The 26,159-nt window shown below is 42.3% G+C and overlaps 1 protein-coding gene across 2 annotated transcripts in view; it reads right to left on the bottom strand.

The window, feature by feature from the left end:
- The window catches only part of PRRX1 (paired related homeobox 1), a 147,795-nt gene that overhangs the window by 119,951 nt on the left and 1,685 nt on the right, over positions 1–26,159 (bottom strand). The window lies entirely within an intron of this gene.

Below are 26,159 nucleotides of genomic sequence, written 5' to 3' on the forward strand. Positions count from 1 at the left end.
TTCTTGATTTTAACCAGGGCTTTTTTTGAGGGGGTACTTGGGGGTACTGAGTACCGGCACCTTTTCCATTGTCTGCTAAAATTGAACCATGGACCCCAAGTTTTAATGAAAGAGCTCAGGCTCTACACACCAATTCTGCCTTGTCATACATTCTGTGACTGGTTGCAGGGGACCTTGCTATTATGGGGAGTGGGTCCCTCAGTGATCATCTCAACCCTGAAGGGTGACCTTGCATTTGAGTACCGGCACGTTTTTTGCTAGAAAAAGTGCACTGATTTTAACACAAAGTCTTTTGTTGGTTTCTTTTGTCTGTGTGTCTTCTCTAGATGGTAAGCTCTATAGAACAGGAACTGCCACTTAAATAAATGTACCTCTGTAGAGCAGCATATGTCTGACAGCACTACAGAAAGGCTGTACATATCAGTTCCATATCTGTCGTTGGTGTACTAAACATATATCTCAAAGGAAGCAAAACACAGCGGAGAGAACCAAGGACCAGTGCAGAGCCAAAGGAATCTCTTGACAAACTTTAATTAATAAAAATAAGTGGCAAAAAACAGGATTTGACACAGGCCGTGTTTTGGCTAGAGTGCCTGCGTCAGGAGTAGGGTTACCATTCATCCTCTTTTAAGAGGACATGTCCTCCTTTTGGACTTCTTCAGATATGTCCTCCAGGTTTTTTAATTTTTAGGAAAATATCCTCTTTTTCTTTTATGTGCCTATGACCAATACACTTACCCACATAATGAGAGAAACCATTTCCGGCCTATTAGTCAGTCTGGACACATGGGGGTGCTAAAGAGAGAGAAAGGCATTGCTGATCTCCTCTCTGTTTTCCTGCTGGTTGAATCTGTCAAAGGAATTGTTCATATACCACAATTTTAAGCATATGTCATGCAAAGGTTCACGTGTATCTCAGAAGCCAGCCAAAGTTGTTGAGGCATATCTGCTCTTCTGATAAGTACTTTTAGGCTCACACTCAGCCAAACTCAATCTAGAAGTTTTTGAAAAGTAGGTTATTGTCTACTGCTGTGCCGTAAGTCAGTCACTGTTTGATGTGTGTTCATTAACTAAAAGTCATTTACACATGTGCTATGATTAACTGTTTCTTAAGCAAAGGGAACAACCATTTTTATTTTTGTGTGCTCTCTTTTGTCTCCTAGTCAGGAGTCCACAGTACACAGGTCGAAAACGTTAATGCATCACATGCATGAGGTTGTGTTTAGCTGACAAAGCATAGCAGTAAACTTGTTGAGGACAGGGTTGCCGAGAGGGGGGGCAGAAGGGGCAAAATTCCCCAGGCCCGGGCCTCCAAGGGGGGCCCAGCGCCGGGGTCTCTCTCTCTCTCCTGCTCCTGACGGGACCTGAGTGATTGCGTCCCAACAGGCGCAGGAGAGAGAAAACTCCGGCGCCAGGCCCCCCTTGGAGGCTGGGGAGGACCTGGAGCTTCCTCCAGTGCTGCTCTTCTGCCCATTGCTGAGCGGCTGCTTTTTCTCTCAGGCGCGCATGCTTGGTTTTGAAACCGAGCATGTCCTGAGGGGAAAAGCAGCCGCAGGGGCAGGCAGTCAGTGCTGGAGGAAGAAGACGTCTTCTGTTGGTGGGGCCTCGGGATCCCTGCCAGCCATGGGTGTAGACTGGGGGGGCGAGGGGGGGCAATGCCCCCCCAAACGATGACTGGCGCCAGTAGTAAAAAAAAAACAAGCAGGCATGCTCGTCTCTCCATCCGCTTCGCTTCCCTGCCCCCTCAGCATCCCGCCCGAAAGGAAATGACATCAGAGGAAGGCGTGACGCAGACAGAGGGCAGGGAAGCGAAGCGGACGGAGACGAGCGCATGTTTATCTACCCCCTCTATTCCTCCCTCCCTCCGGTACAGGCAGCAGTTTTCTTCAGCCTTTCTGTGCTCCTGGCAGCGGTAGCGACGTATACACGCTGCCTTCGGCTCTGCCCCGAAGCCTTCTCTTCAAGTTCCTGTTCCCGCATAGGTGGGAACAGGAACTTGAAGAGAAGGCTTCCAGGGCAGACCGAAGGCAGCGTGTATACGTTGCTACCACTGCCAGGAGCACAGAAAGGCTGAAGAAAACTGCTGCCTGCGCCGGAGGGAGGGAGGAAGAGAGGGGGTAAACGGAGTCACGATCCTGGACCTCGCGGGAGGGGGGGCAGCAGAGGGAAGATGGATGGGACTGGGAGAGGAGGTGAGCAGAGGGAAGGAGCAGGAGATGGATGGGACTGGGAGGGGTGGGGAGCAGAGGGAAGGACCAGAAGATGGATTGGACTGGGAGAGGAGGTGAGCAGAGGAAAGGAGCAGGAGATGGATGGGACTGGGAGGGGTGGGGAGCAGAGGGAAGGAGCAGGAGATGGATGGGACTGGGAGGGGTGGGGAGCAGAGGGAAGGACCAGGAGATGGATTGGACTGGGAGAGGAGGTGAGCAGAGGGAAGGAGCAGGAGATGGGTGGGGCTGGGAGGGGTGGGGAGCAGAGGGAAGGAGCAGGAGATGGATGGGACTGGGAGGGGTGGGGAGCAGAGGGAAGGACCAGGAGATGGATTGGACTGGGAAAGGATGTGAGCAGAGGGAAGGACCAGGAGATGGATTGGACTGGGAAAGGATGTGAGCAGAGGGAAGGAGCAGGAGATGGATGGGACTGGGAGGGTGGGGAGCAGAGGGAAGGAGCAGGAGATGGATGGGACTGGGAGAGGAGGTGAGCAGAGGGAAGGAGCAGGAGATGGATGGGACTGGGAGAGGAGGTGAACAGAGGGAAGGAGCAGGAGATGGATGGGACTGGGAGGGGTGGGGAGCAGAGGGAAGGAGCAGGAGATGGATGGGACTGGGAGGGTGGGGAGCAGAGGGAAGCCTACTTGGAAAGAAGACACTGCATAAAACAGAAGACACTGGGACCAAAGCGAATAGAAAAACTAAATGATCAGACAACAAAAGTAGAAAAAAGTATTTTATTCAGAATTTATTAATTGTAATATGTCAGCTTTTTGAAATGTGCATCTGTGATATTTTGCATGTAAATTTCAATTTTTCTGGTATTGCTGCATGCTGAGTCTGACTTCTTGAGTTAACTTTCCAGTTCAGTATTTTGCCTTCATACTTTTTTATTTCTAGTTCCTTGTGTCATGTCTGTTGTGTCATGTGTTTTTCATGTGTGATTAAGTTGCAGTATTCTGCTAGCGTGTAGTATTTGCAGCACTTTTTGTTTTGCTTTTTTTCACGAGGTAGTGCATTGGTGTTTTAGAGCCTGGTGTAATTACAGTTCTGCCTTTTCACGCATAAGGTTGTAGGTCGTCCTGTCCTTGGAATTAGTGCTGTTATGGTTTAGTAAGGCTATGAGTGTGTTTTTGCACAAGTTTGTGTATAACGTTTTGCAGTGGAGAGATTGTGTGTTGGCCTTACTGAGGTGGCACCAAAACATCAGAAAGGGTGTAGAGCCTAAATCATGACTCACTACCTCTTGAAGGATCTACATATAGAGCCTATGCATTTCTAAGGTCAACACTGGTATGGTATGGGAAAGGGGGTAGGGAAATACTATTGGAGATGAAGAGGGAGTGCTGGGTAAGGAGGAAAGAAGGAAGGAAGGGAGGGAGAAAGAGCTGGCTTGATATCTCATACATATTCATTATGGTTATTCCCCCAAAAAGCCAGCTCTTTTTCCCTTCCTTCCTCCATATTAGTATATTCATTTGCATATATATATATATATATATATATGCAAATGAATATGCTAATATGCTCCGCCCCATCCTTTGCCCCCCCCAAATGAAACAGTCAAACTACGCCCATGCCGCCAGCCAAGATACTTGAATTCTGTTCCGCTAGCGGCTGTGATGGGGGAGGGCAGCAGCGATCGAGGGAGGGGTGGCAGCGATCAGGGGGGCGGCAGTGGCCCTGCTCCAGGCCCTGCGGCTGCAGCCCTGCCCCGGTCCCGGTTCAGTCTCTCGGTGGCCCTGGTTGGGGAAATATTAAAAAACTCTCCCTCAAGCAAAAACAATAAGACAAATAATTCAGCATTCATTGGTATCAGTCCAGCAGCATTTCAGCACTACACAGAAGAGTTTGACCTATGTACTGTGGACTCCTGACGCAGGCAGTTTAGCCGAAACACGGCTTGTGTCGAGTCCCTCTTGTTTGCCACTTATTTTTATTAGTTAAAGTTTAACAAGAGACTCCTTTTGCCCTTGCGGGTCCTTGGTTATCTCCAGCTTGTATGTGAGGTATTGTACATTGGAGCTGTAGCTGTACATATGGTATCAGAAAGTACTCTGCATGCCCCCTGTAGGTGTGTGTATATAGTCTATCCATAATATTTATATAGAGCTGGTGGTAAGGGTCAGGAATGTGACTGTTTGGGGAGTGAATCTGGAGTTAAAAATGTTAGTTGCCCTTGCAATCCGCCTTGCCCCCAGGGTAGTTAATCAAGCTAGGAGAGGATCCTTTTACCTTCAGATGCTGCCTGATCTCTGGGACATATTTCCTTTAAGGAGCCGGTCTCTTCAACACTTGTGGTGGGTGTCTTTAATCCTTTTATGGCTACATGTGTTTCTCACAAAGAAATGATTAGGGTCATCTGGTTCCACTAATTCAGAGTTATGTAGTATGGAAAATGTTCTAATTTTACAGAGTTTGGGAAAGTTGGATGAAGAATAAGCAAAACCACTTGTGCATTCATGCACCCTACTTTGCTGGGCAATTTGCATGCTGATATATGCGCATATAATTATACACACAGACCGAGACGGCACATATGTATACACATGCCGGCTCGTAGTTTGGGTGGAGCAGGGGCAGAGATGCAATGTATCCACGTATTTTAAAAATTGCATGAGTGAATGTGTAGAGTACATGCACAAACTTACGCCTTCGGAGCAGATATAAAAATGTGCGTTATTAGAGTTGTGTGAGCCTGTTTTATAAAGGTACATGGGTTCTTGCATCACTTTTATAGGACCTTTATTGGACTCACCTAGCCATTCTCCAGCCGATACACAGCGCTATTTAACCAGCTATCTGTAAATATTCAGCGGGAGATAGCTGGATATCTCCCACTGAATATTTGTGGTCAGCACATAGGGCCAGATTCTATATATCTAAAAACTCCACGCAGTAAACATTTCCGGCTAAGTGTATTCTATAAGCAGCACCTAGATTTAGGCATGATATATAGAATACACTTAGTTGATATCCCAGCGCCTAAAACTACGCACCTCCATTTACACCAATGGAAATGTGGCATAAATCTCTGCGTGTATATTTACATGCACTGGGACATATTCTGTAACTATGCGTGTAAAGTTTGGAATGCCTATGAAATGCCCATTTCCCCACCTATAACCACACCCCTTTTGAACTGCATGCATTAGAATTTAGGCGCAGTTCATTACAGAAAATGCTTACAGAGTTGTGCACGTAAATTCTAATTATTGCCAATTAGTGCTCATTATTGCTTGTTAGGTGATTTTATCAATGCTAATTAACTTGTTAAGCCAATTAAGTTACATGCGTTGTTACTGAATACGTTTAAATTTCAGCATGGAACGCTAGGCGTGCTATATAGAATCTGGCAGAAAGCATGTAACTGGTTATATCACACAATATAATCAGCTATCTGTGAACAATCAGCACTTCAGCAGCCAAGTTAAGCAACCAAATTGGGCCGCCGAAATAGCAGGCCTATCTTTGGCCGCTATAAACTTAACTGGCCAGCGCTAAATATTAACTTAGCTGGTTAAGTTTATAGCAGCCAACCCCTTCCCCCCCACCCACCGGATATTCAAAGTCAATCACCGGAAATGGCCCGGGATTGAATATCCAGACTCAGCGCCGACCGCGGGACTTAGCCGGACTGCCTCCCATGGGCTGAATATCAGCCTCTCTGTTTTTAAATAAGGCCTATAGTGCAAATAAAGGTAATTAAAATTATGGAGTACAGAATGGTTAATTGTGTAGAAATGCTAGTGCTTCAGTAGCAGGCAAAGTAGCATATGATTTAGGGGTCCTTTTACAAAGCTGCGCTAAAACGTGGCCTTAGCTGACCCTTACGCAGCTCTTTCCTGGGTACTAAGGCCATATTTAGTGCAGCACTATAGTGTCCCATTTTCTAATTTTTGTACTAATGGTCATGTGCTAATGTTGCAGAAAACAACGGGGCAAACGATCTGCAAACTCCAAACTATGACACAGACCAAGCAGACCAGATAAAAAGTCAAACCAAATATTTATTGGAACAACATAAATTCAAACTGCCCAACACAGGCCATGTTTCGCCTACAACAACAACAACAACAACAACAAAAGAAAGCACAAAAGGGCCTCCAAGGCTAGAATAATGGTACAGACTTTAATGGACAAGGACCCGACATGGGCCGTGTTTCTGCACGACATGTGCCTGCCTCAGGGGTCTGACAAAACACAATAAAACAAAATACAAAATTGTAAATTAAAATAAATATCCATAAATATATTAATAAAAACCAAACTGGAGAAAAAAAACAGATAGAAAAACATAAAATCACATGTCCATACATGTACTAATAAATGATATATTGTTCAAAAGAAATGATAACATATATGTTAAAAAGAAGAAAAACATACATGTGTGATATCAAATAAAACATATATTGAGCTTTACATCTAAAATGGTTCAATAATAGAAGACATTACATATGTTGAGATTTACCTCACATAGGGGCTGCGTCAGGGGCTCTAATTAGTGGCAATGGAAAATATCGCCACTATGGTTTGACTTACGTAGGCTGAAGATGGCCGTGTCGCTTAAAATATATACACGTTGCCTGCAGAGACTCTGTGTGTATTTTAAGCTGTGTCGGGCACTTTGAATTTATGTTGTTCCAATAAATATTTGGTTTGACTTTTTACCTGGTCTGCTTGGTCTGTGTCATGCGCCAATGTTGCCATTAACGTGCGGCAATTAAAAAAGATTAGCTTGTGACCACTTACTACCACCGATTTTGTAGGCGGTAAGGGCTCACATGCTAATCACATGCTAATATACACGGTAATGCCAACGCACTAAGGGGCCCTTTTTCTAAGGTGTGTAGGCACCTACGTGTGTCCAACGTGCGCCAATTTGAAACTACCACCCGGCTACCACGTGCCCCAGGTGGTATTTCCATTTTTTAGGCACGTCCAATCAGGTGCGTAGCCAGACTTCAGCGAGAGAGGGGTCCAGAGCCCGAGGTGAGGGGGCACATTTTAGCCCGCCCCCCTCGGTGCTGCCGGACCACCCCCCCCCGCCATTGCCGACTCCGCCTGCTGCCGCCACCACCACCACCAACTTTGACCCCCCCCCTGCCGACAACCCTCTCGACCTCCCCCTCACGCCGCAACCCTCCCCCGCCGACGCCATCACCTACCTTTGCTGGCGGGGGGCCCCAACCCCCACCAGACGAGGTCCTTTTCTTCCGGCGCAAGGCTTCGTTCAGTTTCAGAAACTGAACGAAGCCTTGCACCAGAAGAAGAGGACCTCGGCTGGCGGAGGTTGGGGTCCCTCGCCAGCAAAGGTAGGCGACGGTGGGTTGATGGCGGGAGGGGGTGGCCGAGAGGGTCGTCAGCAGGGGGGTCCAGGGCCAACTCTACGGGGGCCCAGGCCCCCTGTGGCCCCACGTAGCTACGCCACTGCGTCCAAAACGTGCAGCAGAAAATATTTTTTATTTTCTACTGCATGGCGCTAACCGTGTGGTAATCGGCAGTGTATGCACTGATGATTACCGCCCGGTTAACGCATGAGACCTTACCACTAAGTCAATGGGTGGCGATAAGATCGCAGGCCAAAAATGCATTCGCGCCAATTTTTATTTTGCTGCACATCTATTATCGGCCCCCCAAAAAAGCCTTTTTTGCAGGCAAGCTGAAAAATGGACCTGCGCATGTCCAATACATGTGCCTACAACAGCGCAGGCCATTTTTCGGCGCATCTTAGTAAAAGGACCCCTAACTGATTAGCATAGAATTGTCCACTCTCCACCTCCCCAGACACGATCCCTCCACGAAAAAAAAAATTATATTTTAGTGCGTGGTTCGCATGTGCAGATTGCAAAATTACTATGGGATGCCTCAGCGCATTCTGCAGTAAGCCCTTTTAAGCTGCGGTAAGTATGCATTAGTGCTTACTACAGCTTAATAAAAGAACCCCTTAATGTGCATAACAGACATTTCAGCAACATAAAAGTCTGATTTCAACTATTTACAGAGCCAAGTATCAATGAGGTATCAGATTTTATTCTCTGGAAATGGTGGAAAATCTGACTGGTTATCCTGGGAATTTCCGGGGAATAAAACGTGCAGCTGTGTATAATGCCTTAACAAAACCCTGGTGAATATTCAGCCCCAAGGTCTAACTTAATTTCAAATTGTACATTTATTCAGCTGCTTATATTTAGTCAGCAGCACTGAATAGACATGTGTAACTTGAACATCTGAAATAAAACTTTTCAAGTTATATCTGCTATTTGTGCGGCCTGCCTCCACATTTAATTTAGATGTCAAATGGCTGGATATCGTCACTTAAATGCACACATTATGGGGGTGATGCTATATTTGTCATTCAATATACTGCCTTTCAGAGACAATCAAAGCGGTTTACAATAAAATCATAAGACAAGGAAAAGAACTGCATAAAATCGACAGGACAGTGGGAAACAGGGAAGAATAAGTGAAGATAGAAGAGGAAAAAAAATATTAACAGTATTAACAAACTGCACAGCCGGGCTGTCCCAACTCCTGGATGTTCGAAAAGGTCACGGAAAATAGGTGGGGTTTCAGTAAGGCCTTAAGGTGCTCATTTTCAAAGCACTTAGGGGTCCTTTTACAAAGGCGAGCTGGAAAATGGCTTGTGGTGGTGTAGGTGCAGGTTTTGGGCGCACACCGATCCATTTTTTAGCGCACCTGTAAAAAAGGCCTTTTTTTTCTTTTTGCTGAAAATGGATGTGCAGCAAAATGAAAATTTCCATGCGTCCATTTTGGGTCTGAGACCTTACCGCCAACCATTGACGTAGCGGTAAACACTCACGCAGTAACTGGGTGGTAATGACCTGCATGCGCCAAATGCCACTTGGTGTGCATCCATTATGTGCGCCCGAAAATAACAATTTTTTTTCAGACACGCATATCGGACGCGCGCCAAATATGAAATAACCGCAAGAGCCACGCAGTAGTCGGGCGGTAACTCCATTTTGGTGCACGTTGGGCGCGCGTGGATGCTTACGCTGCTTAGTAAAAGGACCCTTTAGACTTGCAAAGTTCCGTAATGGAACTTTGTAAGTCTATGTGCTTTGAAAATGAACCTCTAAGGGCCCTGTTTTTACTAAGCCATACTATAGGCATGCTAACATTTTTAGTGCATGCTAATTTTTAGCATTGGAATATTTGGGTGTCTCTAGCATTAGCGTGTGCTAATTTTCAGCAAACACTAAAAATGCTAGTGCACCTTAGTAAACAGAGTCTTGTTTACTAAGCCGCGCTGTAGGCACGCACACTTTTTAGCGTGCTAAAACTTAGCATGTGCTAATAATAGAGACCCCCATTATATTCCTATGGGCATCTCTAGCATTACCGCGTTCTAATTTTTAACATGCGCTAAAAGGTTTGCGCGCCTACAGCGTGGCTTAGTAAACGGGGCCTAAATCTTTAATAAGACTGTTCCGAACAGAGTGCAATAGAAAGGAAATTCCATAAGATGGGGGCAACACAGAAAAATGCCGAGTGTTATGCGGACACACTGGTTGTGAGTGTCTTGAGAGTATGTGGTTAGGTCTTTACTGTCAATAAAATTGGTGTTCCTTTCTTTTAAAATTGTAAATTTTATGATGTTAACTGCCGTGATTTGTAAAAGCCAGGCAGTATATTAAAGCTGGATAACAAACATAATAATAAACTCCAAGTGGGGACAGTGGACAGGGAGGAGAGACAGGCGGTGGGCCAACGCTGAGCATAAAGGTGGGAAGGGGCATAAGGGGTAATAAGAGAAGGGTTTCCGGTGTCAAGTATCTTATGCACTAAGATAAGAATCATAAAACGAATACAGAAGGGAACGGGAAGCCACTGGTGATGCACCAAAAAAGGGGGTAACATGTTCAGACCCATAAGGACCCGCTTCGATTCAAGCGGTAGATACACATGCAAATGCCACTGTTCTATTCATTTAAGTGCATCCGTGAACTCATCTGTGCATAAAAGAGCAGTTTCCACTTATGAACGGATCTGTAAATCTGTATCAGTATTTGATGGTGCATACTGAGCAGGTGGGCGTTCACATGTTTGTTTCTTAAAATATTTGCTATACCACCTGCCAAAAAAGCCCATCAAAGAGGTTTACAAACTAATAAAACAAATTACAAACAATTAATTTCAAACACAATACAATCAAAACATCAAACAAGTCACATAATAAAAGTAAAAATTAGAGTCATTCCTTTGTCAAACAACTCACCCCCCCCAACACTTCCAACTCTCGTACTGTATATCATGTATTCAAATACCCTAGAAAAAAAATATCTTTAACCCTATTTTAATTTTTTTTAATTTAATTTTGTCTCTAAAATATTGAGGTAATGAATTCCAAAGTGCTTGGATGAGATAGAAAAAGTTGAGTCTCTTGTCACATCTAATCTTGCCCTGCTCAGAGATGGAATTGCTAGCTGATTTTGTGTCAATAATTGTAATGTCCTCTGAGGTATATAAAAATTAAGAGACTACCTAAATAACATGGGTGGAGATTGGGGAGAGTAAGGGCAGGGCACACAGTTATGCACATAATTACAAATACTGTAATCTATGGCATTTAACTGGCCACTTGCTGACTCCACCACCGGAACTCCCCCCAAATTTCTGGTTTTCACTTTGGGCCCTTTTAATAAAGAACGGTAGGCTTAACGGGGGCCTACTGTGCGCTAAAAGAACAATACTGCAGGACATGCTAAGGCATCCTGCGTTACTGTTCCACTTAGCGCGCACTAATCCCACGGTGAAAACTTTTTAAAATTTTTCTGCACGGGAGGCTTTAAAATAAAAACTGTTCAGGCAGTTGGCACTGTTGACGCCCACACAAATACTTTTAAATATTGACTCAATCGTTACTACTCAAGATTTTAAATATGCACCCGTCACCTCATATGAAACCGGAGGGAGTTTGATGTCATTTGTGACATCACAAAGAATTAGGAGGAATGAGATCTAGGGGACATGACAGCTGCTAACATGGCCGCCCTGAGGGGAATTACAGGGGAGCACCAAAGCCATTAGGGATATAGTAAGTGGTACTGCTCACATTCACAGTACACAGAGGCATTTCTGTCACCTACTGGAAAGTACCTTTATAGGCAAATTTATTTATTGGAATTTATTAACCACCTTTATGAAGAGATTCACCCAAGGTGGTTTACAGCAAGTGAACCGTTTACAATGTAGGTCTGTGACAAAGCTCTTATGTCATTTTAGAATTTCATGTATTGGACGCTAAGTACCTAAATATTGAAATACTGTCTGTACTCTGCACTCTCTAACTTCCAATAACACTGCTTACTTAACACCTTTGACACTCACAGGATTTAGGCCTACTGTACTTTATTTTCATAAACCAGAAACCCTTGAAGATGAGTGATAAAAGCTTATAAAAGTTTACTCTTATTGTCTATATCATTACACTCTTCGGTGGAATAACTGGTCTGTGTTAGTGCTGTGTGTTAGTTCAATCAATCAAGCTGACTGTGGGAAAGACATATTACTACAGGGGATGGAATTCAAAACAATTTAACTGGCCACAAACGGCTCCGATTAAATTGCATGTGCAGGGCTATACACTGATATTCAGCGGCAATTGACTGGTTAGTGTCACTGAATATCACCACAGACCGCTAAAATGAAAGCTGGTTATCTTGTGGACAGCCAGGTGGGGGTAGGGGTAGTCACTTATGCGATTAAGTGCCGAAATTCAGCACTTAACTGCCTAAGTCAGACGGCCATATTGGACCACATAAAACACAGTCCATCTTTATGTGGTCTTGCTTGGCAATTAAGGATTCCTTTTACTAAGGTGCGCTGAAAAATGGCCTGCGCTAGTGTAACCGCTTGTTTCAGACAAGCGCAGATCCATTTTTCAGCGCACTTGTAAAAATGCCTTTTTTTTAAAAAATTTGGGCCGAAAATGGATGTGCAGCAAAATGAAAACTGGCACACGTCTGTTTTGGGTCTGAGACCTTACCGCCATCCATTGACTTAGCAGTAAGGTCTCACGTGTTAACCGAGCAGTAATGGTCTACGTCCGCAGAATGCCTTTTACCATCTGGTTAGCGCCACGTGCCGGAAAATAAAAATTATTTTCTGGCGCGCATAGTGGACACGCGTAAAAAATGAAATTACCGCCCAGGCCACGCAGTAGCCCGGCAGTAATTCTGAACTGATGCACATTGGGCACACGTAGGTGCCTAAGTGCTGAATATTGCACTTAACTACACAAGAGTTAGCCAGTTGCATAAACCCACATATTCAATGTCGGTGCCTGGACATGGCACTGAATATCCAGGAATAACACCGGCAGCAGCTAAAAAACGTGCAACCTCTTAGAATTAAAATGCAGTTCAGGTGGGAACAAGAGAAAATGCTTTTTTAAAACAAATCTGGGTTATTCAGCAAAATCCCTTTGCTGCCAGTAAATAACAGAAATTTGGACATATTTGGCTCACTTGTTGCATATTGGGAAAAAAGATATCAGTGTGTTTTGAGGATATTGAACTCTAACCCAAGCAGATGTACAATTTGCATGAGATTTTTGTTTGTTTGTTTCTTTGTTTTGATTACCTCTAAATGTCACAGGACACAGGCCAACTGGAGCAGTAGACAGCATGTGGGACAGACAACAGGAAACCCAGTTCATGATAAGGTTAACTGAACGGTACCAAGCAAAGGGGAACATTGCTACATGTCAGACCTCATAGACTTACCAACCAGGAACACTAAAAGATCAGCACGGACATTCCTGAATCTCCACTACCCTAGCTGCAAAGGACTAAAATATAAATTAACATATGCATCCAGCTTCTCCTACATAAGCACGAAACTATGGAATGCATTACCAAACGCCATAAAAACAATGCACGACCTAACTAACTTTTGAAAATCACTAAAAACCAACCTGTTCAATAAGGCATACCACAATGATCCATCCTAAATACCAGACAAAGAAACTCAAACCAGAACTGGACAAAACCGAACTCTCTATACTTGACTGCCTCAGTTACTCTATAACGAATGAAATTTAATGCAATACCACTTTATTTCTCATTCCGAATATGAACTCTCTGTACTTGACTGCTTAATCTACTCTGTCAGTCATGAACTTTAATGCAATACCACTTTGTATGTCTCATTCTGGAAATGGCGATTGCCATTACGGAATAATGTAAGCCACATTGAGTCTGCAAATAGGTGGGAAAATGTGGGATACAAATGCAACAAATAAATAAATAAATATTGCAAAAGTAAGAGCTCTATGCAGAGGCTGCAAATGGAAGTTTCATTCATTTTGATTGTAATAAGTATAAATAAAACTAAACAAGGGGGAAAAAAGAAAATAATACCTTTTTTATTGGACTGAATACATTTTTAGATGAGCTTTTGAAGGTAACCTCCTTCTTCAGATCAGAAATGAGCAAATGATGGCATATATCAAAATATATTTGTGAAACAGAAGAACATAAGAATTGCCATACTGGGTCAGACCAATGGTCCATCTAGCCCAGTATCCTGTTTCCAACAGTGGCCAAGCCAGGACACAAGTACCTGACAGAAACCCAAATAGTAGCAACTTTTCTCCCTGGCTATACCCCCTTTTGAATTACATGCTATTAGAGTTAGGTGCCCATTTTAATGGGTGCCATTTAACTTCAAACATTTCTGAATTTCTGATCTGAAGATGAAGGGGTTACCTTTCAAAGTTTATCTAAAAATGTATTTAGTCCAATAAAAAAAGGTTTCATCTTCTCTTTTCTTTGTTTTATTTCTATTTATTAACTTTAAAAGTGGACTAACACTCATCGCTTTACCCAATCTTTTTAATTAAAATAAAACCAAAACATTTAGCACCAGATTCAGTAATTGGCACTCAAAAATGGGCACCAAAACAAACCAGACACTAACCCCCAGATTATATATAATGCGCCTAGCATTCCGTGCTGAAATCTAAGTGGATTCTATAACTGCACACTTAATTGGCTTAACAAGCCAACCAGCATTGTTAACAGCACTTAATAAGCAATAATGAGCCCTAACTGACAATAATTAGAATTTACGCACACAAATCGCTAAGAGTATTCTGTAATGCACTGTGCCTAAATTTTAATGCACGCAGGCAAAAAAGGGCATGGTTATAGGCAGGGAAATGTGCATTTCATGGGTGTTCCAAACTTTATGCGCATAATTATAGAATATGGCTCAGCACACCTAAATCTACATGCCAGGATTTACACCATGTTTTTGTTGGTGTAAATAGATTTGCGTAATTTTAGGTGCTAAGATACCAACTACGTATATTCTATAAACTGCGATTAAATCTAGACACTGCATATAGAATACGTTTAGGTGGAAATGTTTTCCACACAAATCTTTTAGGCAAATTATATAACTGGCACCTTAAAAATCATCACAGAAAAACCATGCAGTTAGTGTTTCTATAAACTACGCTTAGAGTTACACGTAGTTTATAGAATATGCTCACATGTCATTCCTGCAACTAAACTTTAAGTCCACCCATTTAGGCCATCTAAAATACCTGTACCTAACTTGCTGATCAGGTGTATCCTATAATAGCGCACAGAGTTTTTTTTAATGCCCACAACCCGCCCATTCCACACCCATGGCCATGCCCCTTTTTCAACTGTGCGCATTAGAATTTACGTGCACCGCATTATAGAATACACCTAGAAAGTTGTGTGCGTAAATTCTAATTAAAGCCAATTGATTGTTAAGTACCATTTATTGGTGCTGATTGACATTAAGTTGAGTGCGGCCAAATTAGCATGCACAACCTAAGGTGCCACATATAGAATTTGGGGGTAAGCTCTATTCTAGAAAAGGTGCACGCTCTTTATAAAATAGTATGTAGTGCCAATTCCTGTGTGTAGTGCCTAAGTTTAGGTGCCAGACTTAGGCCTGCTGAAACCTGGTGTAGATGCTGGCATCCAAGTTATACGTTCTATAACTTTTCCTCCTTTTGAGTTACATGCTATTAGAGTTAGGTGCCCATTTTAATGGGTGACAATTAACTTCAATAATTGGTTGTTAGCACCAATTATTGATGGTTAGGAACTCATTAGCCAATGTTTTGCGCACGCATCTCGGCAGCCATATCTAGAATGCAAGGGTTAAAGGGCAATTCTATAAGACATGCCTAAATTAAAGGCATCAATGTTTACAAAATACTAGAACTGTGCCTGGGGTTGGCATCTTTAATTGGCAAATATATGCATAAGTGCTAGGTGCTATTCTGTACACATGGCACGCATGTAGTTTAGCATGCAAGTAAGCCATAGCTGTGGGTGGAGCATGGGTGTGTTATGGGCATTCTGCCTAGTGACCCGTGCAACTTATAGGGTACTATCCGTCCGACATTCAGCCCGCAGGAGGCAGGCCGGGTCATATCCGGTGACGAGCATTGAATATCCATGGGTGGCTTTGGCCGGCTTAAACTGAACCAGCACAGTTAATATTCAGCGCTGGCTGGTTAAGTTTATAATGGCCAAAGATAAGGCTATTATTTAGGCGGCCTGAATTGACCACTAAACTTAGCCGGCGAAGTGTGAATATTTGCAGTAGCTGGTTATATCACACGATCTAGCTGGTTAGCCGCTATCTCCTGGATTCTATATAGCACACCGAGAGATTTGCGCTGAAATCCAAGCATATTCTATAATAGCTCATTTAACTTAATTGACTTAACAAGCTAATCAGCATTGAAAACACCACTTAACAAGCAATAATGTCATTACTGAAGGTTACACATTACCCTTGTCCTCTTATTCCTGAAATGATTTGTATATCTATTTACTTCTAATTTATTTTCTATTTTCTGTACTTTAAATGCAATAATATTCTGTATTTCTCCTTCCGGAAATGGCGATTGCCATTACGGCATAATGTAAGCCACACTGAGCCTGCAAAGAGGTGGGAAAATGTGGGATACAAATGCAGTAAATAAATAAATAAATACTAATTGGAAATAATTGAAATTTATGCTCACAGTTCGCTAAGTGTATTCTGTAATGAACTGTGCCTAAATTCTAATGTGTAAAATTTAAAAGGGGTGTGTCTATGGGCAGGTAGTTATAGAATATGGCCCAGTATATCTACTCACTGGGATTTATGCCACATTTTCATTGGTGTAAATGGATGCGCGTAGTTATAGATGCTGCGATATCAACTAAGCATATTTTTGAATACCACGCCTAAATCTAGGTGCCGCTTATAGAATATGCTTAGTCGGCACTGATTTCAGCTCCGAGTTTTTTTAGGCACCATATACAGAATTTTCCCCCTATGCGCTAATATACAGTGGAGATAACCGGCTATCTCATGCTGAATATTAGCACTTAGGGTCCCTTTTACCAGGGCACATAGGCGCCTATGCGTATCCAACATATGTCACTTTGGAACTACCACCTGGCTACCGAAGGCCCCCGAGCGGTAGGTCCATTTTTTATATGCGTGTCGAGAAATATTTTTTTTATTTTCTACCGCACAGTGCTAACCGGGCGGTAATCGGCAATGTACGCGCGCTGATGATTACGGCCTAGTTAATGCGTGAGACATTACCACTAAGACAATGGGTAGCGGTAAGGTCTCAGGCCCAAAATGGACACGTGACAATTTTTATTGTGCCGCACATCCATTTTCTGCCAAAAAAGGCCTCTTTTTACAGGCACACTGGAAAATGGACCTGCGCGTGTCCAAAACATGCGCCTACCAGAGGAGTATCTGTAATGGGGCCACAGGGGCCAGGGCCCCCGTAGATTTGGCCCTGGACCCCCCCTACCAACGGCCCTCGCAACCCCCGCTCCCGCCACCAACCTGCCGTTGCCTACCTGTGCTGGCGGGGGACCCCAACCCCCGCCAGCCGAAGCCGTCGTCCTTCGTTCGTTTGTTTTGTTCTTTCTGAGTCTGACTCATCTCTGACTTCCTGCACATACACAACGTGCAGGACGTGTGCAGAACATCAGAGACGAGTCAGTCTCAGAAAGAACAAACGAACGAAGGACGACGGCTTCGGCTGGCGGGGGTTGGGGTCCCCCGCCTGCACAGGTAAGTGACAGCGGGCGGGGGGTCGAGAGGGTCGTCGGGCGGGCGGGCGACAGTTGGAGGTGGTTCTGGCGGCGGGGGTGGAGGGGTGGCGGCAATGGCGGCGGGGGTCGCCGGGGGGGTGCTAAAATGTGCCCCCTCACCTCGGCTCTGGACCCCCCTACCGGCGAAGTCCAGATACGCCAGTGGCGCATACACCAGTACACCTTAGTAAAAAGACCCCTTAGCTGGTGAAGTGCTATTTAACTGATCAGGAGCCATTCCTGGCCAGTTAAATAGCGCTGAATATTGGCCGGTAGGAGTTCCACGTGCTGCAAAGCACACTTAAGTATGGGAACTTCCTGCCATTGACATGATAGATATTGGCTTACCAAGGCCACTTTGCACTAATATTCCAGAATGGGTTAGGTGTGCCCTAATACTGTTATCGAATTGGTGTTATGCACACCCCTTTGGAGCACCTATATTTTGGTGTGACTTTATAAACTTGCCATCATAGATTCCAGCACCCCTACATTTGCCAGAAATAGAGAGATGGATAGGTCCTGTTAGATGCATCAGAGAGAGAACGCTTTTCATCTGGATGCTTTCTCATGATTTGTCCACATGCACAGATGGCCACTTTTGAATTACAGCCTTTCAAGACAAAACATTTTACCGGACCAGTTACTGTGCAAATAACTATAGTTCCAGTTTGGGAAAAAGATTTCGCAAGCAGTAAGCATATAGCAGTGACTCACTACAAACTAGGTAAGGTGATCAGCAATTATAAGTAAGGAAAAAGTGCGTAAGGATGAGAGCGTGAATGAAAGATCCAAAGAAAGGATGTGGTTTGGATAAGGGGAAAAAAGGGAAAGGATTTTGGATTACATTGTGCTGAATTGTAATTCAGTACTAGGTTGATGTATTCTACAGTTATGTACTAATTATATGCTTGTTATAATTTACTTTGGAAAGGTATTGCCTTTACCATCTATAATAAAAATGTATTTGAAACAGGACTGAAAATATAGCTTGTTAATGCTTTGAGCATACATTAAATACAGTATTGTTTTTGCAAAGTACACAAAAACTGTTACTCCCCTACATGTTTTATATTGACTCGTACTTAATAAAAATGTATTCTGAAATTTAAAATACAAAAGAATAACAACATCTTCATGCCTCCCCCTCACAAATAGATAGATGGATAGATAATAGACAGATTTATGAAGTTGCTTTATGTGTGGTCAGTCTGAGGTGTGAATCCCTGATGTAAAGGACATCACATCTGTCCCAGAGCTCCTTAAACAAAGAAAAGGCACAAGGATGGAGACCCTGGAAGACAGACACCCAGACGAATAACCTTGTCAGACTGGCAGAGCTGTCTGGGTTGGAAAAAGCAAGCCCCACTGCAGGCTGGTGCTGCCAGAGGTAATACTAGACATCAGCCCAAGTATCTTTCTTATTAACCTCTATCTTATTTATTTGTAATGTCAGTTTACTATTATCATCAGTCACCTGCTTTATTTTATTTGTATCCGTTATATATATATATTTGGCAATACAAATCCTCATCATTCACTGAAGTTTCCTGAATCGCAGTTGCCGCTGTTGAATCTTCCCAGGGCTTCCTGCAGCTTTTCAACTTTAACAGAACTTTTGCCACATGTCACCCCTGGGTTCCAGAACACAACTCCCCGCCTTTTCCCAGCCCTGAATATTATCCAGGCGGGCTCATGCTGAGTGCTCGGGAAAGACTTTCCTTTATGTTCATTTAGGAGGGAAGTTATCAATGTGGGCTACCATTAAGATGGGCTATGTATTATTGTTAACCTGGGTTATTAGTAACTAGGTCTCATTGCATAAAAAGGGGCCTGTGCTAAAACAGCACCAGTTAGTGGTTAAAAAAACCCCAACTTAATGGTAGTCCACATCGATAACTTCTCCCCTTAATGTTTTTGCAATTTTTATTTATTATTTATTTCTATTTATAAAGCTTTTCATACCATTTTGTGTCTAATTACTCTTTCCATAATCCATATATCTAATTTCTTACAATTTTTCATCTAAATTATTTTGCAATGAATTGTACGGTTATTTCATCCACCTTCACACAGGATGATGGATGTACTAAAACTTGTTAATGCTTTCACAAATGCTAACGCTCATGGACAGGGTTGCTAGTGTGTGCTGTCTGGCTTATGTGTGTTAACGGCACTTAACACACGATAGTGAGAGTTTTAATGCCTAGAACATGGATCCGTTTAGTTTGGGTGATAACATTCACATTTGCATACTAACTTTAACTCTAGTAAATTGATGCAAGAGGTTAGAATTATAGAGCTTGTGGTTTGGGCAGAGGAGATGTTGCTCACATCTAATCACCTAACGTGAATGTTCGTATCTGAAGAGACATATTTGATCGCTTCTAGGGCCGTTAATTTTTACAGCGGTGGTTCTGGTTCGAAGTTTTTATACTTTTTAGTGAATCTGTAGGTTTAGAATAAGGAAATTAACTGAAAGCAAGGTAAGAGCTATTAAAGGTAAAGTTCTTTATCCTCTTAGAGGCTTCTATTTGTGAACAAGATACTGACAAAAAGTGAATTTTAGCTTTTAAAATATAAATAAAGTGCTTTGTTTTTATTTCAGTTCACAACTAAGGTGGCTTTTTTTTGGGGGGGGGGGGGAGTGAGGTCCTTATTCAATGATGATTTTATTTTTTCATGGTTACAGAAAGGGAAATTCTCTCTTTGATAAGTCACGTCATTTTGTGTGAAAGTATTAACTGTTCTTTGTATTAAACCAGCAGTAGGAACTCTGTGAAAACACAAGCGTTATCCTAGGCTATAACTGAGATTTACAACAAACAAGAGCAAAAACCATGAAAGCTGTGAACCCTGTTCCAAAGAGCTTAGGGCCCCTTTTACCAAGCGGCGGTAAAAGAGGCCCTGCAGTGGCATCGGCACACAGGTTTGCCGTACGCCGAGGCCCCCTTTTTACTGCTGCCCGGTAAAAGGGAATTTTCAGCCGAGGAAAGAAATAGCCATGAGGTAAGTGAAACTCTTGCTGCACAGCCATTTCCTGGGGGAGCCTGGTGGTAACTGGGCAAGTAGTGCCAAACTGGCTCATGGCAAGCCCACAGTGAGCTTGTCGCTCCTTTGTCAAAGGGCCCTGACTGCATAATCCAAAGCAGATATTATAAAATATTGTAAATCATTTGTAAAGATCGCTAGTACTCCAGGTTACAGAGAGACTCTCAGCCCACTTCTGAATTTGTTTATTACTGTATGTGCTCCTCTGTGTCTACAGTAAAGAAATAATACTCATATATATGCTTGGAATCAGAGAGTTTATCTTATATCCAAACCACACACAACAGCAACTTGATTTGATTTCTTGACTTGGCATTGAAGAAGTATTGGACACTGGCCTCTCCTACATGTGAATGAAAAGATGAACAAACTATGGACCATGTTTACTTGCTAAGGGGTCCTTTTACTAAGCCGCAACAAAAAGTGGCCTGTGGTAGTGTGGGCATGTGTTTTTGGCTCGCGCCAGGCCAGTTTTTTACCGCATCTGGGAAAAAGGGCTTTTTTTTCCAACAGGCCAGGAAAAGGGCCTGCGGTAAAACTGAAGCCAGCGCATGCCTATTTACGGCCTGAGCCCTTAATGCCACCCATCGATCTAGGCTCACGCTCTATATGTGCGGTGACCGGTCAGCACGTGCCAACTGCTGATTAATGCTGAAAACGCTGCACACGGTAGGAAATTAAAAAAGAATTTGTCCTGGCAGTATGGGCGCATGCAAAATCTGAAATACCACTGGGGGGGGGGGGGGGGGGGGATGCAGTAGCCTGGTGGTACTCTCGTTTTGGCACACACTGCATGAGTGTAGAGCCTACCCCACCTTTGTGAAAGGGTCCCTTAATGCTGTACAGCCCATTGAATTCCTATGGGCCATACAACACAGTCTACTACTACTACTACTACTACTATTTAGCATTTCTATAGCGCTACAAGGCATACGCAGCGCTGTACAAACATAGAAGAAAGACAGTCCCTGCTCAAAGAGCTTACAATCTAATAGACAAAAAATAAATAAAGTAATCAAAAGTAAACATATATGTGAATACACATGCATGTATACATTTATTTCATTTATATCCCACATTATCACAATAGATTGGGCTCAATGTGGCTAACAACTTATTGTGATTAACAGTACAAAAAGTGATGCAGGATAGTATACATTAAGCAGTAATCACAAAATAAATGAGGATTAAGTAATTACATATGTTTGTGAGGGGAGGTCTTTTGTAAATATTGTCCTTACAAGTAGAACCTATTGCGCTTGCAGAAAAAGGTTTGTTTGTTGTAAATAAAATCGTGTGTCCATATACGGCAATAAAAAGAAAGAATATGCCATGTTTAAGTGATCTGTGTATATGCATTCCTGGGGCATAATTTGGACAGAGTGGAGACAGAGTTGTCGTGTACATCATGGAAGGAATTCAATAAACAGTGCTGAAAAAAAGGCGCTGAACGCTAAGCAGGGGGGGGGGGGCGCGTGCCTTATCTAGAATAGCATTTAGTGCGGATCCTGTGCCTAACTTTTGGGCGCCAGACTTGCGCCTGCTGAAACCTGGTGGAAATGCAAGTGCCCAAACAGTATTCTCTAATTCTGCGAACGACTTTTTGGAATGCCCCTGACACGCCCCCTTTTAGTTAGGCGCTGTGTATTATAGAATAGCTCACATTCAAATACATGCGCACATTTTAATGAGTGCCAACTGACATCAGTAATTGGATGATCACACCCAATTATTGATAGTTTGGAGCTCATTATCCAAATTTATTTAAAAGCACATCTTGAAAGTGCGCCCAAAGTTGAGTGTGAACATTGGGTGTCATATAGGAGATCCAGGGGTATGCATTTTTCTAAAATATGTGGGAGTATGTGTAGAGTCCCCCCCCCCCCCCCCCCAGATTCTAAATAGCGTGTCTAGTGTTCCACACTGAAATTTAGGCATGTAACTTAATTGGCTTAACAAGCTAATTGGCATTGATAACAGCACTTAACAAGAAATAATGAGCACTAATTAGCAATAATTAGAATTTACGTGCAAAACTTGCTAATCGTATTCTGTAATGAAGTGTGCTTAAATTCTAATGTGCACAGTTCAAAAGGGGCACAGCTATGGGTGGGGAAATGGGCATTCCAAAATTTATGAGTGCAATTATAGAATATGGGCCAGTGAACGTAAATCTACTCGCAGGTATTTAGGCCATGTTTTCATTGGCCTAAATGGAGGTGTGTAATTTTAGGTGCTAGAATTTCCACCTAAGCGTATTCTATATACTGCACCTAAATCTAGGCACTGCTTATAGAATACGCTTAGGCGGAAATCTTTACCGCGTGGATTTTTTAGGTTCCATATATAGAATCTGGCCCTACATGGGCAGTTGTGTACTGTAGAGGCTGGTTCTGGAATCTTGTTTTCTAAAGGAAACACAATTGATGCCTGTCTAACCAATAATTAAGATCTAGCCAACAGGACCTACCTCAGATTCCCTGCTGAAAGGATGTGGGGAAAATCTAGCATTCAAACATGGGCGTTTTCCGTGGTAGATCCTGAATTGTGGAATTTGCTCCCATCTAAGGTGCCACAAGAACAGGATTAGTTAAAATATGGGGGGAAAAAACTGAAGGTGTTCTTTTCTCCTGAGAAGAATTAGAAGGGGTCAGTATTGAATTTAATCTGTAACTGTTTTTTTTTTCTTTAAGATTTGGGTTTTATGATTTTATTGAAGAACCTAGGTGTTTCATTTGCTGGCCCACAAGAGTGGAGTCAGGCTCCAATTCAACTCAGTATCTTTGTTTTTGAAAAGTTATGAGGGGGCATCATGCTACACATGAGAATTTGATTATTTTATTAAGAATGCCAAAATGGATAATGCAGCATATAGTTTAGTGACTGTTCCTGTAATGTGTGATATTAGTTATGTTGACAATTTTTATTCTGAATGTTCTTATGTACTCCCCCTTCAAAAAGGCAAAATATAAATAAATAAACAATAGCAATTGATTCTGTGACTCGAAATCGGTGGTTGTAAACTGTTTTTTTGTAAACTGTTTTGGGAAAGCCATATAGAAGCGAATCAAATAAAAGCATGATTTTATACCCTTCACATAGGCACCCTGTTATAACATTACGCCCACGAAGAACAGGGCTGTCTTAACTAAGAGGCACACTAGGCGATGGCCTAGAACAGTAAATTCTGGAATGAGGCAAAAAGCAGCTGCCGTCGAAGCGAACCAGATGTTGACAGTCACATCAATTCAGAGAATCGCAAGGGGGTGGGCAACTTTTAAACAGCTTCTTCACTCAGATAAATGGCCTTTGCAAATTGCTGTTCTATTTGTGTGCGTGTACATTGTGTTTCAAAAAAAAGACTATACGAAGCTTGTTTTCTGTATAACTCTGTCAAAACTTGACCATTTATTCAGGATATATCATCCTGAATAAATCTGCAATAGGCCTACACTCACACTGGCCACCTCACCTACACGACATCAGTTCATTTACCTGGTTCTTCAACTGTCACGATGTTTTCTTCAGTGCGAACTGGTCGGGCCTTGCCACTTCCTGACTGGTGATCAGTTGAGCCCATTTCTCACAATTTTTTCAAAATATATTCTACACTTACCCTCTTCCACCTCTTTTCTGGAAACTCTTGCACCAGTCTATGACAACCATAACCATTCTCTGGATACAAATTTTTAAATAAGATCAAATCCTCCTGACGGAAAACCATGGTAACTTTTAATGTTTAAAGCAAAATGGAGTCTGCACATATGATGACAATAATTACTAGGTGGTGGCGATGTAATTTAGGCGAGGTGGCCGGCATGAGTGTAGGATTATTACAGATTTATTCAGGATGATAATATCCTAATTTTCTTCTTGAGTAGAGAGATGTGGTAGCCGTGTTAGTCCAATTTTAAAGGTAATCAATAGCAATAAAAGAAAATAAAAGAGAAAAGAAAATAAGATGATACCTTTTTTATTGGACTAACTTAATACAGTTTATGATTAGCATTTGAAGAAAGCCCTTCTTCATCAGATCAGAAATCTAAACTGATCTGATGAAGAAGGGCTACCTTCGAAATCATAAAATGTATTTAGTCCAAAAAAAAGGTATCATCTTACTTTCTTTTCTGTGTTTACTTTATTGCCATTGATTACTAAATTTCATCGAAATTGGTCAAGTTTTGACACAGTTATACAGAAAATAAACTTTATATAGTTTGTTTTTTAAAAGCACAGTGTATATATGAAACAAAATTTCATATTTAAAAAACGATGATGTCCAGTCTTATTCTGTTGAGGTAATCACAACTGTTAAGCTTATCAGAATCTGGAAGGGGCCTGAGGTACAAGACTGAATGTTCACCTGGGCACCTAATACCCTTGCACCAGCTTTGGGAAAGTGATATATTTTTATTTGACTTGGTACATTTCTGAAGGACACTCCCTTCCTCAGATCCCACAGAGGACACCAACTTCTCTCCTCTTCAGGCCACTTCACTTTTATTCATCAGATAATCGGTTTGCTCCCTTTTCGCCTATCTGAGTCCTATGGTGTTTCTCCGTTTCCATTTTCGGTGTTTTCTTTTAGTTCTTACAAGACAGGCTATCATTATGATGATAATTATTATTCGTAGTGCTTACCACAGAAGCTTAGGAATTATCCAGGAATCTTGTAAAATGTAGCTTGAACCCAGCAAAACTAATTTTTATAAATCTGTTGTTGTCAAATCTGAAATTGCCAGATTTTGTAGAAATGTAGCTAGTTTTGGTGTAACTGCACCTAAGGGTGCTACAACAACAGGGATAACCGGACATGGCTTGTTCTAGAATGTCGCTTGTCTTTATTATTATTATTATTATTATTATTATTCACTAATGTCAGCTGCTATAGTTGCCAGAAGGGTTCATTAAGGAAAAAAAGGCCAGATGCAGCTGGAAGAGGCTGGACTCAACTGGTACTTGACTTGCTTGTATTTTGAGGGTCTTTGTGACCTCTCATTTTGGAAAAACTGTGAGCTTGCTGTAGCATGACTTCGGTGTTCAATTTCTCTCCCTTTCTGAACAAAATCAGGCTGTCCTTTTCCAAGAACAGAAATGATACATGGGGAAATGATCAGTAGAGTAGAAACAACCCAGTGCCCTAACAGGATAAAGTTGTGATAAGGAAAGAAAGAGAGAGAGGATTTTGTGCGTTTACAAACTGATGGTCTAAAATCCTGGGATGCAAGTGAACTAGTCCCTTGTACTGTGCTATGGGCAGAACAAAACTTTTCCACCCAAAAAGCAAGTTATGCAACTTTCTTATCTAGAATTATTATGCTTCACAAGCGCTAATTTATCAGAAACGTACTTAATGTCTCTGAATAGAGCTGGCGTTTCTATACACTGTTATTTTGGGATGATTATGTATTGAGCTTGATTATATGTGACCATCTCTGGGAACAAGTGACCAAAGTCTCCAGAAACAAATAAATGAGATTTTAGTGAATTTGTAATACAATTTTTCAAACTTTTATGTGCACAAATAAAAAAGTTACAGAAGTTCAAACACGTAACTTTTTCAGACTGCTTATGGGCCCATGACATGAAAATCTGGCCGTTCTCAACATTTTGGTTCTACTCTAGTCACATTTTCCCAGACATGGTCACAAATAGTCAAAAAAGGTTCCTACATTTAAAAATGTAAAAACATTTCTCAGTATTAAGAGCAGAACAAAGTTCTAGGAGAGGCTTCCCCCTCTAGTTGACTTACAGCTGGAAGAATAAATTGTCACGA

Source organism: Microcaecilia unicolor, chromosome 6, assembly GCF_901765095.1.
Source record: "Microcaecilia unicolor chromosome 6, aMicUni1.1, whole genome shotgun sequence".
Taxonomy (NCBI): Eukaryota; Metazoa; Chordata; class Amphibia; order Gymnophiona; family Siphonopidae; genus Microcaecilia; species Microcaecilia unicolor.